Source organism: Bactrocera oleae, chromosome 3 (assembly GCF_042242935.1).
Source record: "Bactrocera oleae isolate idBacOlea1 chromosome 3, idBacOlea1, whole genome shotgun sequence".
NCBI classification, from domain to species: Eukaryota; Metazoa; Arthropoda; class Insecta; order Diptera; family Tephritidae; genus Bactrocera; species Bactrocera oleae.
The window spans coordinates 88007779-88023741 of record NC_091537.1 but is presented as its reverse complement, the minus strand read 5'-3'; the positions used below and the strand labels follow the sequence as shown (position 1 = coordinate 88023741).

Here is a 15963-nt window from a genome sequence, read left to right as displayed (position 1 = left end):
GCTGTAATATATATACATATGTACGGGGATAATAATAAACTAATATTTATGATAATGGCCGTAATTACCAATAAAAATACAAAATCCACAATCCCGAAATTTCGGAATTTGAAAATCTCGGGATCACGAAAATTTTCAGAAAATAAAAAATTAGTTATTTAAAAATGCAACCAACCAACTACGATGCAAAAAGTGAAAAAAAGGAAAATCGGGATCGGTAATTTCACTGTTTCACATCTTATATTATATTGGTTTATTGTAGGTATACTCATAGGTTTTCGATCATAGGGTTTCGATATAGTTATAAATGAATCAAATAGATCTAAGTGGGACAGAATCCAACTTTGTTCCGAAAATTGGGTTTAGATCCCTAAAAAATGTATTCGGCTAAACATAAATATCAAACTAACAAAAAATATAAAAAATAAATAAAAAATAGAAAGTTCGGCAACGAAATATGAAAATCTCACGATCCAGATTTTTATTTTTTCATAAACATAAAAATAAATTATGTAGAAACCCAACCAATAAAATACTCCGTTAAAATTTCAGGATCAATATATAAAATTTCAAGATACTGAATTTCTTCTCGCAATACAAAAATAAAGTATTTAAAAATCGAATCAATATAACATGTTGTAAAAATATAAATGAGAACCGAATTTACGGACACAAAAATATAGCAACAAAGAAAAAACAAATATCGGGTTAATAGTGCCATTGGCAGGTATTATCTTCTATATATGTATGCATACATATACACTAGGGGGACCCAAAAACTATCGCACCTACCGAATTCGGCGTGTAAATATACAACGAGACTAATATACAAAAACAATTCCCAGCAAGGTCGGATTTTTAGCTTAATTTTAAAATGTGTCGGTGAGCATTTAAAGTTTTCCATATAAATAAAACCTAAAAAAAGCTGATTTCAATAAAGATATCATAATTTTTCAACCGTTACAAATGCAATTTTTTACATCATGAATTCTTGTAGAGCATGAAATATCCTAAAGAATTTCTTCAGTGGGATTTTTCCAGCTTAAAAATTCGTATAATTAAAAGCTTTGAAAAGTGCAAAAATTTTTCTTTGTAAGGATATATTTCTCTGCATATTAATTCATTAATTCGATAGGATGGTTTTGGACCCACCCTAATATACATATATTCACAGACTGGAGGTGACACAATCAAGAAAAATATACACAATATTTCCGATTAAACACCGAAAAGTAACACACAAAAAAGCTTATAGTTTCTCACAATGAATTTGGTTTGGATAAATAATTTTAGTAGTCGCGCAATAACTAAGCTGAGTTGAACAGAATTTCGACTTTTAATCGGTTGAAACAAAGGAAATAATTAAACACTAATTCAAGTATTTTCTCACAAACAGAGCTGGGCATAATAATTTCAACTTACATAACAGCGCAAAGTGGTAAGTATATTATGGCATATTAAAACAAGTATACATATGTGTTTAAAACAAATTTGGTAAGCAACATTCATACTTGTTGTTGTTTTACTATACACATATTTAGTATGAATACTAAAGCTGACACAGCAGACATAAATCTTAATAATGCGCGCTGACAAAAATGTCTCACGGAACTACTGAGGTTTTGATCAATTCACAAACACACATATATACACAAACACAAAGGAGTTTATGAAATTTTCGTCAAGCGTGAATATTTGCGTGAAGATATGGCGCTTTGTTGCACTTAATTCGCCTAGTTTATTATACTTTAAGTCGCACATGAATAATACTTATAAAAAAAAACAATAACAATAATAAATTTAAAGTTTTAAAAACTCATTAAAAATTATTGTCAACGCTGTTGCAACAAAGCTGATAAATAAAACACAAATATGATTCGTAATCAAGCGAAAATCTTGCCGCAATTACGGAATGCGCACTAAAGTCAGAAGATTTATTACGATTTTCGCTTTCCTTTTTCTCTTTTGTTCTTCGCTTTTGCAATTTACTTTGTATGCAAAATTAGATATTTTCCGCGACAGGCAAAAGTTGGCGATAAATTTGTGAAAAATCACACGACGCAAACTAAAAATGCGGCGAACAATGAAGTAATCGCGACTCTAGCTGAGTGCGAGTGTGCGCAGCGGCTTAATGAAAAGTGAAAATATGGATTTCATAATTATGTGAAAATCAAATGGGAACGAGGAGTTCACAAGTGCATAGCATAAAAAATATTATTGTATTAAGAAAATAAACCAAGGCAATAAAAAACAAATAAATGATACAACTTTTCGGCATAACTCAAGTCTAACCCACTTTTAATTTGATTGAAAAATTGAAATTTTCAAAACAAATCAGTTGTATTTGCATTACCGTTATTATATAAAAAAAAAAAACAAGAAAAAGAAAACGTTGACTTGGGTTGCACTGAAGCTATAAATACCTTCATAAATACAAAAGATTCCATACAAGAACTTGATTTTGATCGTTCAGTTTGTATGGCAGCCAAGTGCTATAGTGATCCGATCTGCACGATTTCTTCGGATTATGTACCGTTGCCATGGACAATAATCCATGTCAAATTTCGTGAAGGTATTTCGTTAAGTAAAAAACTTTTCCATACAAGACTATAATCTGGAACGTTTAGTTTGTATGGCAGCTATATGCTTTAGTGGTCCGAAAAATGAGCAGCTTCTTGGTGAGAAATGGACGAGTGCAAAATTTCAGATCGATAACTCGAAATCTGAGGGACAAGTTCGCGTAAATACAGACAGTCTGTCTGACAGGAGCTGATTAAATTGACTCAGCTCGTTACCCTGACCATTCATATATATGTTTTATAAAAAATCCGACATTACTTTTGAAAAGCGAACGTCTTGAAGGATTATTCCAGTCTCGAAGCCCAAATTTGCAGCATTTTTTTGCAACTGACAAAATCAGCAATTAAACTTTTTACTGTCCTATTTCTTGTTCATTCATATTTCAAAAGTATACAAAACAAACTTCAAAAAAAAAAATTTATTAATTTTCATTAAGTTATGCAGCCTTGTAGTATAAGAGAAAAGGCCGCGTCCTCGTCGTCACGATTTTAACTCTTGTTTGAAAAATAAAACGATAGTGGATACTTGATTATTACAAATGTGATTACAGTGTGAAACATAAAAGTCTGAGAAGGAAAATTGTTTAAAATCCAGCCATTAAAAATAAAGTTCCACTCCCAATTTTTTTTTACTTACTCGAATTTTTTAAAAATATTACATTCAAAAAATGTAAATTTTTAGTTAGGTCAAAGGATAGATAACAAAAAAAATTCGTGCCGAGTTTCAAGTAAATCGACTGATTTCAACTTGAGATATCGTGACGTCCGCATCACAAAAAGTTGTCGTACATTCAAACCTGTCTATTCAAATGACACTAAAACGGCTATAATTTTGAATATAATTAAAAAAATTTCGAAAAATCCTTACAGTGAAATATTTTTAAATATCTTAACTATCGAAATATGGAAAACAAAATTTTTAGCTTTTAAACCAGTGTACTTACTTTAAACATAAAGCTTTAAGTGTTTACAAGGGTTTCACAGCTTCAAAAAATACATTTTTTTTTATTGTCTTATTTAATTTTAGAACATCTCTAGAATATTGTCTTTAATGCTGAAGTTCAACCAAGTAACAGTTTTGGAGATACAACTGTGAAAATTAGCGCGCTCGGGGTCAGATATATAGTATTAAGTTACTAAGGTATAACTTTAAACGCGCTTTTCTCGAAACTGTGCTTTTGAAGTCGGTTGTCAAGATTTCTCGCGAACTATTCAAACGGTCTTTAGAAATTTTACACGGGTCTTCGTGATATAATTTTTAAGATCTTGAACAAAAACTTCGAGAAATGGTCACCAAAATTTGCATTTTTTTGTAAAATACGTTCACCAAAAGTAAAATTTTCACTTGTTTTATGGTCTCACAAAAGTTCAGTAGGTATTACTTCCTTGCTCTAACATGATCGAAGGAACGATAAAGTCAAGATCGCTGAACTATTTGACATACAGCAATTTTCCGTCTACAAAGTCCTTTAGGTTTTTTTGGAATACCTTGTGTAGTTCAAAACTTTAAGTTGAGTTTGTAAAAGCTCGAAAAGTTCAAAGTAGTAAAAACAATGCTTCTGGTAAATCATTCAAAAAGAAAACTTCCTTTCATTAGACATTTTGCACTAGTATAATTTGATTTGGGTCTACATATAATGATAATTTGTTAATTTTTTCTTTTTCATTCCAGTGAAGTTAGGATAAAATAAGTATTTATTTCATTCTTCTAAGATAAAATATCTTTGTTAGAACTATGTTAAACATATACCTTATTATTACAGAAATGTTTTTTGAAAACCATAAAGTTATTAGCGCCTTCGACACATTAACAAAACGAAACAATTTATTTAACTGTATTCTACGCTCAATACTAAAAATCTAACTATTTTCAAAAAAAGTAACAATTAATCAGAGCTTTCACTTGATAATTTATGAATGTGTTCATGTGTTGCTCTTAACGCCCGTAGTTAATTTTACATTAATAAGTCGCTGCAATGTTGTCTGCTTTCGCTTATCAATGAATTTATTGATTAATAAAAGTGTGAATTTTAAGCATAAAAGAGCAGGTGGCATTGAAATTAACTAGGCTTCGGCGTAAACGCATTCAACTCAAATGCACGACACCAACGCAGCGCACCCACGTATAGTCCGGAGGTTGCACAAGCTCAAATTAAAGCAGTGGAAAGGAAGAGCGGGTCAAATTTAAAGTAAGACAAATCGAAAACTTAAATGAAACACCACGCCAAATTATGCATATCGATTTAGCGCGTGCCTACAATATTTATATGTACAAGTATATGTATATATTATAAATTATATTATGGCAGAAAGATGCTAATAGAAGAGTGTAGGTGGAGGTGTTGGTGTATACTCATATGTGGGCGAGCATGTGGTGTGAGCGACCGGCGGTGTATGAGTGATGTGGGCGTTGCGTTTCTTATTGTGTTTGCTTTTTGAAATTAATAAATTGGCCACGGAAGTGGGGGATTGTATGTAGGACAATAAATGCAATTTGCTGCATTTAAATCGTAGACAACATAATTTCTGAAAGTCAGGTGCGGTTGTAGGAATAAGTCTTAAACAAGATAATTATTAAAATAGTAAAAAATATGGGAGGAATGGTGTAATAATAAAAAATATTATTTTGAGATATACGCTCTCACTCAGGTCCACGTTCAATTTAATCAAATACTCAAGCTTATAAATAAATGAGAGAAAAATGCAAATTTGGCAACACTGAAAATAAATGTATGTGTATGCAGATAAAACACGGTTAAACATTTTTTGTGGAATTATTTTGCTTTTTGAAGATAAATGATGAAATGAAATAACGAATTTAAAATAAAAGACTTTTTTTCTCAACATGATTAAAAACAGATTTTTTATAAAAAAAATTTTAATGTAGCATAATTTTGTGCGCTGAACCAAGAATCCAACGAAATAAGCAAATTTTTTATAAGAATTTTGTTTTAATGTAGCATAATTTTACGCGCTGAACCAAGAATCCAACGAAACCAATTTCTTGCTGGTTTCTCACATGGTTTTTGAAAATAAACCTTAATGTTTTTTAAATGTTTAGCTTTTTTAATAAAAATTAAAGTTGAAAGGGTTGCCACATAGTTTATTTTTTTAATATGCATTTTGAAAATCATTTCAGAGCAAATATGCCCTTGGAAAGCATTGCTTAAAAATAAATTAAATATTGTTTACAAAAGTATTTTTTTGACGAAGGTTTGTTCAGCGACATTTCTGTGCGTTCAAGAAGAATAGTTATTTTGAATAAAACTTATAAATAAATATTTACTGTAAACAAAAACGAGTGCAAAGCAGTGTGGTTTAAAATGGCTTAAAAACAAACTAGGTTTTTACAAATATTAGGGTGGTACCTAAAAAAAAATAACCGAACATTTTAAGATTCATTTTGTTTTTCTCACTTTTTCTAAGGTATTACTGTTGCATATCACATAAAAAAATTAGTAGTGGGGGGAGATGGAAGAGTACCCACGTTACGAATCAGAATTTTTTTTTTAATAAAACCTAAAGTCTGTACTATTACTTGTACTTATTTTATGCCATTAGGGGAAACGTTGAATTGATCTAAACTTTTACCTTATGCAAGGTAAATCAATATTCTTCAAATTGAACGATATTCCACGTATTATTTATTTATGATCTTAAATAATATATTGTACAATATGTTATATATTATAATAGCACCCATATTGGATAGTAAGAAAAACAAAATTTTTTTTTGTAATAATTTTGACTATACTAGTATCGAAATAGAGGATAATAAGGATAATATATCTATAATATATATATTATTCTATTATTAGTATATACCGACATTTAAGTACCACCCTAACATAAGTAAGTAGCAGCACGTGCCACAAGCAAGCTGCTATCGATATTTGTTTACAAAAACATTTGTACAACTGTGATAATTAGCATGGCAACACTAAATGAAGTGACATAACAAATACTGGAGCGAAGCAGTCGCCAAAAGTATTTACAAGAAGTGCAAGCAAAGCAGAAGAAAAAATCGAAACATTGCTTGTTAACGCATATTTGGGAAACGCTGCACAAATATTTACACAACCATCGAAGTCCGGGGGTCAACATAAGGCACCCAAAAGCAAATGACAAGTGCAGCTGTTATTCAAATAGCAAAAACAAAAGCCAGTAACAATAATGCAATAAGCCTTTATGTGCAGTTGCGCCAACGCACGCGCCAAAAGGCATTTAAACAGATAAAATGAAATATATATAAGAGAGAAAAATTAATAAAAATAAAAATATTGTGCGTGGTTGGCTGCCGGGCAAACGAGTGTGCCAAGCGTTTATACTAATAACAAAAGTTATGATGTCATAGGCGCACACTAATAGTTGGCAACAACGCCAACGTCTGCCAGCAACAATTTGTTATATATAGTATACTGCAACCATATGGTCGCTTTTGTGTTGCTGCAGCGCCGTGCTGCATGTATTTTCATATTAACATAATTTTTGTGATTGCAACAGCGAAGCGTGCCAGCTTTCAGCGGAGATACAAACAGATCTACATGATTTCATACATGAATGAATATATATGAATAAAAAAGTTATGTGGGCGCTTCCGATTTTTCATAAGAAACTCAACAAGTACTGGCTTTTCACCTCAAATTTTGATTCAAATTTTTTATTATCTGCAGCGTTTGTTTACCTATTGCTTGGCAGCACTGGGTGAGCTGCTATTAAATCGAGTTATCGTAAATTTACAAATTTATGCTATAAATGTGCTAATCAAATGTGCCTACGCGTACAGCAACAACAATATAACGCACATCAAAAGTGTTGTTGTTGTGTTTGACAGCATCCTCCACTTCAAATGTCACATTTATCTAAGTCTGTATATATTAATATATTAATATATTTAAAATATATTGAGAGAAGCGATAAAAAATTGCTTGCGCTGCTTCAATATCCGCAGGATGTTCGCAATTAACTAATAAAAGCAGGAAGCGTTGACATTTTAAAATTAATTCTAAGCGCGTGTCTTTTTTATGCTCTCAGTTAACAATTAATTATGGAACGCGTGATGAGAACTGCCTACTTTTATAGAAGCGCATAAATATATATTTATTGGAAGTGATGTAGCAAATCAGCGGAAGCTGCGTGTTGTTGGGAAAAAGTTAATATTTTGAAATAAATTTGCAGAAAAAATGATAATATCAGTGATATGGGACTTTTAGCGAGCGTTAAAAATTAAAGAAACAAGAAAAAATGTTAACTGCGGCTGCACTACAGATATAATACCATTAAAAGTGTCATTTTTTATAGCCTAAAAGGGTATAAAAAGAACTTAATCTTAATGTAGGTCGGTCAGGTTGTATGGCAGCTATATGCCAAAGTGGTGCGATATCCACGGTTTCAACAAAAGAGCAGTTTCTTAGAAGGAAAAGTATGTGCGCAAAATTTCAAATTGATATCTCAAAAACTAAGGAATATATAAACAGACGGACATGGCTAAATCGACTCAGCTCGTCATGCAGATCGTTCATATATACATATATTTAATAGAGTTCCAACGAAAAAGCTCCACTATTTATTTATTACCCAGTACAATACATAATATCAATTACAGTTTAACATTGCTCCTAAAGGTAGGCAACGTCGCTTAAACTTTGCACTTCATTGCAGATGCTTCGAGGACAGTAACTAGCATTCAGCTAGCTCTACATCCTGATGGAAGATGGAACAGGTCCTACTTTTGATCGCAAATTTCTGACAGTTTATTATTTTTTTGGTGCAAATATAAACGCATAATTCTTAGAGTATCGAATTTGAAGCTGGTTCACACAATTTTTACATATCTCTCCACGTAAATCTTCCTAAAGCCTTCTTCAGCTTTGCGAGTGCAGGCAAGACGTAAAATAATGTTCACCCAGATCTACATTCTGATTAATAAAGTCCTCACTTTATCATCAATTTTTTAATAATTCACAACCACTTACTCTTTCGTACAAAATATAAATACGTATACATATATTCTTTTTATTAGAATATTTTCGAAGCTATATATAGCAATAGTTAATATAGTGTAGAATATATTAGAATCTGTCACACTTTCAAATGTAATTAGATATGTTGTATTTTTTACGAAAAGAAAGCATCCAAAGTTTATACCCGCTAGTGATCTGAACTAAACCTTCTACTATCATATATGGTACATAATATTTCTGTTGTACTACCGAAAAATATTCCGTCGGGAGTAGACTTGGTTCATGAATTTAGTATTAAGTTAACTCAGCTACGTTATGAGTTTTTCGTTCTTTGGTTCGAGATTAGTCTCTAAAGCTCTACAACAGTGAATGTCGATACTTTGTTATTTTGAATTAGATACATTTTGAAAGATTGTTAACACAATATACTAGATTTTTTTGCTTGAAGATGGATATAACATGTGAAGGTTTAACTTACATTTCCTTATCAGCCACAACAACAAATGATTGTGAAAGGTGTCAATTACAGTCGCTATAAAATTTGCAATTCTAGTATGCCAAATGAGTGTGCCTAAACAACTCAATAAAAATGTAGCAACAACAACAATATAGAAAGTGCTATAAATAACAATAAAGCTCTGTGATTGCAATGAAAGAGACATTCTAACAAACGCCTAAATGCAAATGAGGCAACATGCAACATGTAATAAAGCCAGACTTGCAACTATGAAAGCGCATATGAAATATGAACGAGCAAATGAAGCGTTGCATGAAAGATGTCATGCAAAATTATTGCAACACACACATATGTACATGTGGCAATCGCTGGGAATTAGTGTGAAAAGATGACACATTAAATAGCGGTAAATTTGCATACAATGAAGAGTGAAGAGGCAGCGCTTTATGCTTAAGCTTGTATGTTATGTATGTTAGTCTGTGGCAACAATTGCTGTGTTGCATGTAATGCTTTAATGACAATTTGTGCCTTGCTGTTGTTGTAGCAGTTGATAAGTCACATCTAGCAGATAGTGAGACACTTTTCAATTGTCAACTGTGATGGAGAAAATTCAAACGACAACAATAGACAACAATAAGCGCATGAATAAATGAAGACACGCACACACACACACACATACACAATTGCAAAAATGCTTATAATATCAAGTAGCATTTTCACACATATGCACATACAGAGTACACGATGTTCAACAGATAGCATCGCATCTTATTGTCACACCATCAATCTGCAGCTGCAGTGTGTGTTTATAACTTGTTGCAACAATAGTAAAGCGCGCGCATAGTGACACGCAGTTGTCATGTGGCAACGAAAATATAACAAAAACAAGAAAAAATACTAACTTCGTCTGTACCGAAGCTTTAATACCCTACATAGGTGCATTTCTTATAGTCTAAGAGCGTATAAACATACTTTATTTTGATTTCGCTCGTTCAACTTGTATGGCAGCTATATGCTATAGTAGTCCGATCTGAACAATATGTTCGGATTTTGTAGCATTGTCTTGAGCAATCAGCCAAACAAAATTTTGTTAAGATATTTTGTCAAATAAACAAGTTTGCGATACTAAGACTTGGTTTCGACTGTAAGTTTGTAGGGCAGCAATATGCTATAGTGATCCGATCTGAAAAATTACTCCGGAGATTGCATCATTGCGTCGGAAAATAATCCATACCAAATTTTGAGAATACTATATCTTGTAAAGTAAAACAATTTGCATACAAGAACTTGGTTTGGATCGGCTAGTTTGTAGGGCAGCTTTATCTTATAATGATTCAAGAGCGTCAATTCCAACAAATTAGCAGTTTCTTGAGTAGAAAAGGATTTATGCAAAATTACAGATCGATATCTGAAAAGCAGAATGACTAGTTCGCTTATATCCAGACAGACAACTATGGCTAAATGGACTCAGCTCGTTACGCTGATCATATATACAATAACTATGTATATACTTCATAGTGTCTCCGAAGTTGCCTTCTGGGCGTTACAAACTTCGTTGCAAACTTAACATACCGTGTTTAGGGTCGCTAAAGTAGCTCACAATTGCAACTAGCCCGCCTGTCAAGCAAATGATTGCGTGCAACAGCGCTGTGACTTGACTGGCGACATGATTTGACAATGTTGCTGCATACAGAATGATGTGAACGCGTTGCTGGCTGCATTGTAAACAGAAGATGCGCATGAGTGTATCAATTGTAGAGTTGACTTTATAGCAACAACAACAACTACAACAACACATTCATATAAAGTTTACATTCATATAAATATACCATATACATAGTTCATATGGCATGTAAGTTTGTGCGTTCGCTTGTCGAAAGTTGCACGCACGAAATCTCATTCACCTCCAGCGGCCATATTAAGTTGCACAGCACTAAAATGTTAAGCACGTGTGGCAGCTTGAATTCCAGCAGACATGTGCGTCGCTTAGCTTTGTGGATGTTGCACCGTTTATTTGTTTGTGTGTGTTCTGGTATGTGTGCATGAGATTGTGGGTGTTGCAAATTCACTTATAAATAAACACACGGGTAACTTGTAGCAGAAACTTTCAACAAACTTGATTCCCTAGTACTTTTTAAAAGCAACTAAAATTTGGTATTCGAAGCTATCTAGTATAAGAATATATATTAAGCAAGAAAAGAAATTGCAATAGAAGAAAGTAAATGAAATTAAAACTTTAGAAAATGCATATACAAGATAGAACGAAGCTTATTCGAGAATTGTTAAAGCACCAAACGTCATCGAAAAAAGTTATAAAAAATAAGAAATCAAAGTAACACTTAATCAAATTTGACCCGGACTGACAAAAAAAAACACTAATATTTATTATCGGTTACGATTCATTTTTGCCATTCGCTAGGTTGTTGCACACTTTCGACGTCATAATTATAAACCTACGTCTCAACACCTGTAATGATGCGTTTGATAAAAGTTGGGTCCTCAGCTACGTTCACAAGCATCTCTCTTGCGACCTCTACTCGACGACTTTTTTGCAAAAGCTTCATCTCTTTTGGTAGTACTCTAGCATTAACACGCTTCATACATAAGTCGATCTATTAGGCATTTTGAGATTTGGTGACAACACGACGATTTTCATCAATAAGAGCGGTGGATGGATGACTCGCATGCGGCAAGCTTTCGATGATATTATGACCTCCAACGTGATTCCATTGGAAACACAAATTTCATTGTTACAATTTTTTTTTTATGATAAAATAAGTAGACAAACGTTTCGCATCGTAAACCAACAGCTGCCAAACACACACTAATTGACAGACCAAAGTTCATTCGAACATAACAAAGTTGTACCAATCAAGGAAAAAAATTTGTATCGATCGCATTTTAAATGGACCAGTCCGAGTCAAATTTGATCAGATGGTTTCATAATGTTTTACAAAAAATGTTTCTTGTTTAAGATTGAATCCTCGAAAGGAGAAGTAGTGATTCCAACACATTATTGAATATTGTTATCGAAGCCAAATGCAACTAATGACCACCTACACTCTTCATCTACGATTTGATTGTCAGTTATCTGCACGAGTATTTCTTTCTGAACTTTAGATTTAGTCAGATTAGTTTTGATTCATCGGTGAAAAAGTTCACAGACACAAAGTTCACTTCAGTGTACTTACCGATGTACTCCGAAGCTCTAAATCAAATAAAAATCAATATTACTTAATTAAATTTTCGTTTGGAATGGCTGAAATTATACATCTGTACGATCTACGTGATATCTATACCGAAAGCATATTTAAAATTAGATTTTAGATGATCCAAAGCTCTTGGCTTATTCTGTTCAAGATAAATCACTACAAGCTCTGTAAATAGAGTTCGGTTAGACGCTAGACGCCCCCATATAGAAAACTTGACAGCTCATACAGATATTAGGGATCATTGTCTAAATTTGGTAAAAAAAAGTTATCAGGATCTCTTCAAAATTGTAATTAGGAGTGGCTATCTAAAATCTCCATGATCCCAGCTGGTTTTATGATGCAAAAAGCATTAAAACGTTTACTTGTAAAACCATTACTTTATAAGAACGAACTCTCGATGCCAGAATTATATCAAGGAATAGGAATAGAATTATATTTTTGAACACGTAGATCATGTGATATCACTCTTCATATTACTTTCTGTATGGGTACCTCAGTTCAATAGTCTATGGTACGATCTATGACTACGACTGACTAGTTTGTAGAATTAACTTTCGGGGCGTTACTTCCAAGTTAACGAAAAAATCTTTAAAAATTGTACCAGCAATACGATTCTCATAAGACAAAATCGTGTCGCCCAAAAGCGCGAAGTTATACAATTCTAAATATTGGTAATTTTATTATTTTTTTATTTAAATATTTCAAAGTAAAGCTTTGTACTTCAACACAATTTTTTAAGCAAGCGACATGTGGATTTTTTGGCACTATTGAAGAGATTTCTTCGGATATCTTAAATTACAAGATCACTACTACCACTAACTATTTACCAATCTCAAGTTAAACACACTTATCTCATTCAATATCAAATACATGTTTATGAGCCACAAAAAAAAACATATGGATCATAAGTCATTCTTATGACATGATGACCGCAATTACGTACAAGCCTGTCATATCTAGCGTGTTGCATTACGCCAACACCGTCAAATCAAGGCGAATTAGAAACGTTATTCTCACCTTTTATTTGTTGCGACAGTTTTACCGTGAAAACTCAATGAAGTGAAACTTGCAACAGGCAACAGGCAACATAAAAATGAATTAACGAAAATAAACCGAGAATAATTAAGAGTAATGCGACATGCATAAATATATATACAAACAAACATACACATGCGCCTAGAAGTAATCGCAAAAAACGTGATGCTGTCACCTTTTTGCCTTGCTACTGACCCAGTTACATGCGTTTAAACGCTTAGCAACCCAAAGCAAAAAAAAGAATAAAAAAGAAAAAAAAAATAAGCAAAAAACAGCAAGCAGCGCTGCGAATGAAGTCAACTTTGTAGGCTGCGGCAGCCAAAATACAAAAACAAAACACAATCAAAAACCAGACAAAATAATCAAGGCAATGCGGCACTGCAGTTCAAGAACACAAGTAGCTTTGCAGAAAAAGCAGCAACAAAACGCAACTCCCAAACTGTTGTGGAAAAACGAGTTAGCAGCGCGCCGACGCGCATCCGCTGCGGATGTAGAAATGTGGGCGCGCGCATGCGCAAAGCACAAATGCGCAAAAAATAAAATAAAAAAAATAATATTTTAGTATTAAGAAAAAGTTGTTGTGGCGTAAGCAAGTACGTGCAACATTTGTGGAGAAGTAATATGATTATATGGCATTAAATGACGCTAAATGCGCATGGTGCGTCTGGCGTTTTGGATGTCTGTTGCGCGTAAATACGAGATTGTTGTTATGCGTCTGCGCGCAAACTTGTCGCTTTATTTCTTTGGCTGGCACTCAATTAACTTTTAGATAACGCTAATCTTTTAAACATGAATCTTTTTTGAGAAAGCGAAAGAGAGCAGCAAGCAACTTAATTTCACTGACATAGTTTGGTTTATAGCGCAATTTTTTTATTATTGTATTTATTTTTATTTTATGAAATATTATTCTTCGCAATTTAGATTTAACGCAGCTTTTCTTCTACATTAAAAATTCTTAATTAACTCCACAACACTCTCATACCAACTCTGAACGTGCCACACAGGCTGCCTACCGCTCAGCGATACTCATTTGTTGTTTCTCAGAATCGCGCATATGTCATTCCGACAAAAATACAAATTTAATAAGATTTTCCATATGGCCCTTTATGTGTTTGACTGCAGCTTGAAGCGTTTTATTCAGGCTTCTCCTTAATTTGTACGTGTGCATTTGTCGATAGGAAGCACCTTTGTAGCGTTGCCACGCGGTAGAAATCAACAAAAAAATATGCCGCCAACTACTACACAGCTCTAAAAAATATAGATCTGTGAGTATATGTGCGCGCCCAAACCACCTACGCGCCCTACATGAGTAAATACAACTCAGTTGTTTGAGCCAGTGAAGCGTTCAGTTCTTGCAACACATTCATGTTTTATCTGTTGTTGCATATATTTCAACCGAAAACAATCCCTTCCATTGACTGCCTGATATCAAGTCATAATAGCATATCGCACTTCCTACAACCCAGCGGAAAATAGGTGAGGTCTATTTTAAACTCATCACATTTATCAGATGTTCGTCTTTATGCAGTAGCTAGACGAAATTTTTTTAAATATGCTACATTACAAGTTTAATTATTCCAATATTTACAATTGGCGATATTCGAGACCAGTGAAGGCATGTCTCAACTTCTTATCTTGGGTGCCTGCTCATAGCGGAATTGCAGGAAACTGCTGATATGCTTTTTAAATCAGGTACTTCTGTCTCACTAGTTTCAGATAAGTAAGAGCTCCCCTGGCTTCTTGCGGTTCACCAATGGATGATTGGGCCTCAGTTGAACTCTACAAGCGCTGATCAGATTTTAACAACTAAGCGATCGCAAGTTGCTTTTGGCCCAAGGTTAATCGTAAGAGGTTTTGGTGAGCTCCTCGTACTCAACAAAGTTCACCTTTCAAAAAATTTAGAAGTTTTAACTGAACACTGCTCGATCGGGATTTATGCGCCCGTATGCCAGCTGCACAAGCTGCTTGGAAAAGAATGAGTTAGAATCCTCTCAACACTTTCTTATCGAATATCCCGCCTTTGCCAGATCAAGGCTAAAGTCTCTCGAATATAGTACCTAAACAGATTTGTTATAGCTTCGAGGTGCTTTGTCGAAAATTTATAACCAAAGTTTTTATCTGGCTTCGCAAAGGGCTGCATTTAGCAGTATAAATGTAATCCCTCCGCCACCTTGAGGGAACAGCCAACCAACCTAGAACAAGCATGATGAGCACCCTTACCATAGATGAGCTAACGACCTAAAATAACGAGTTTATTGTACTTGCGTACCAGTTTGGACCACCTTTATTGAGATCGTCTTTCGAATTATTCAATCAACGCACCTAAGAATCGGTAATACTATTAAAATACAGAAATTTAACAGAATTAAGCTTTTATTTTATAAATTAGGGTATTCTAAGAACCCAAAATAGTGTTAAATATCTGCAATATTCATGAATAATGCGATAATTTTACTATTGGTATAGCTTTGACTAGCAGCAGTTGAACAGATATGCTCACCCTAGACTTGAATTTGATTTCTGATCTGATCAACATTAAAAACTTGCTTGGACATTCTCAGGCAATCACAAACCGCTGAGTTTGTTTCGACTATGGAAAATATTTTCATAAAATCTGGAGTATCTTTAAAATTCTGAAGCTCTTATAGTTTGGTTATTAGTCAAAACTCTGAGCAGAATAACTCATGCATAAGATATAGTATTGAGTCTACAACTAC

At 33.5% G+C, this 15963-nt stretch overlaps 1 protein-coding gene across 2 annotated transcripts in view; it reads right to left on the bottom strand.

Annotated features, from left to right (window-relative positions):
* Positions 1 to 15963, bottom strand: part of rau (RA domain-containing protein rau) — a 229774-nt gene that overhangs the window by 173010 nt on the left and 40801 nt on the right. The gene's annotated exons all lie outside the window — the stretch shown is intronic.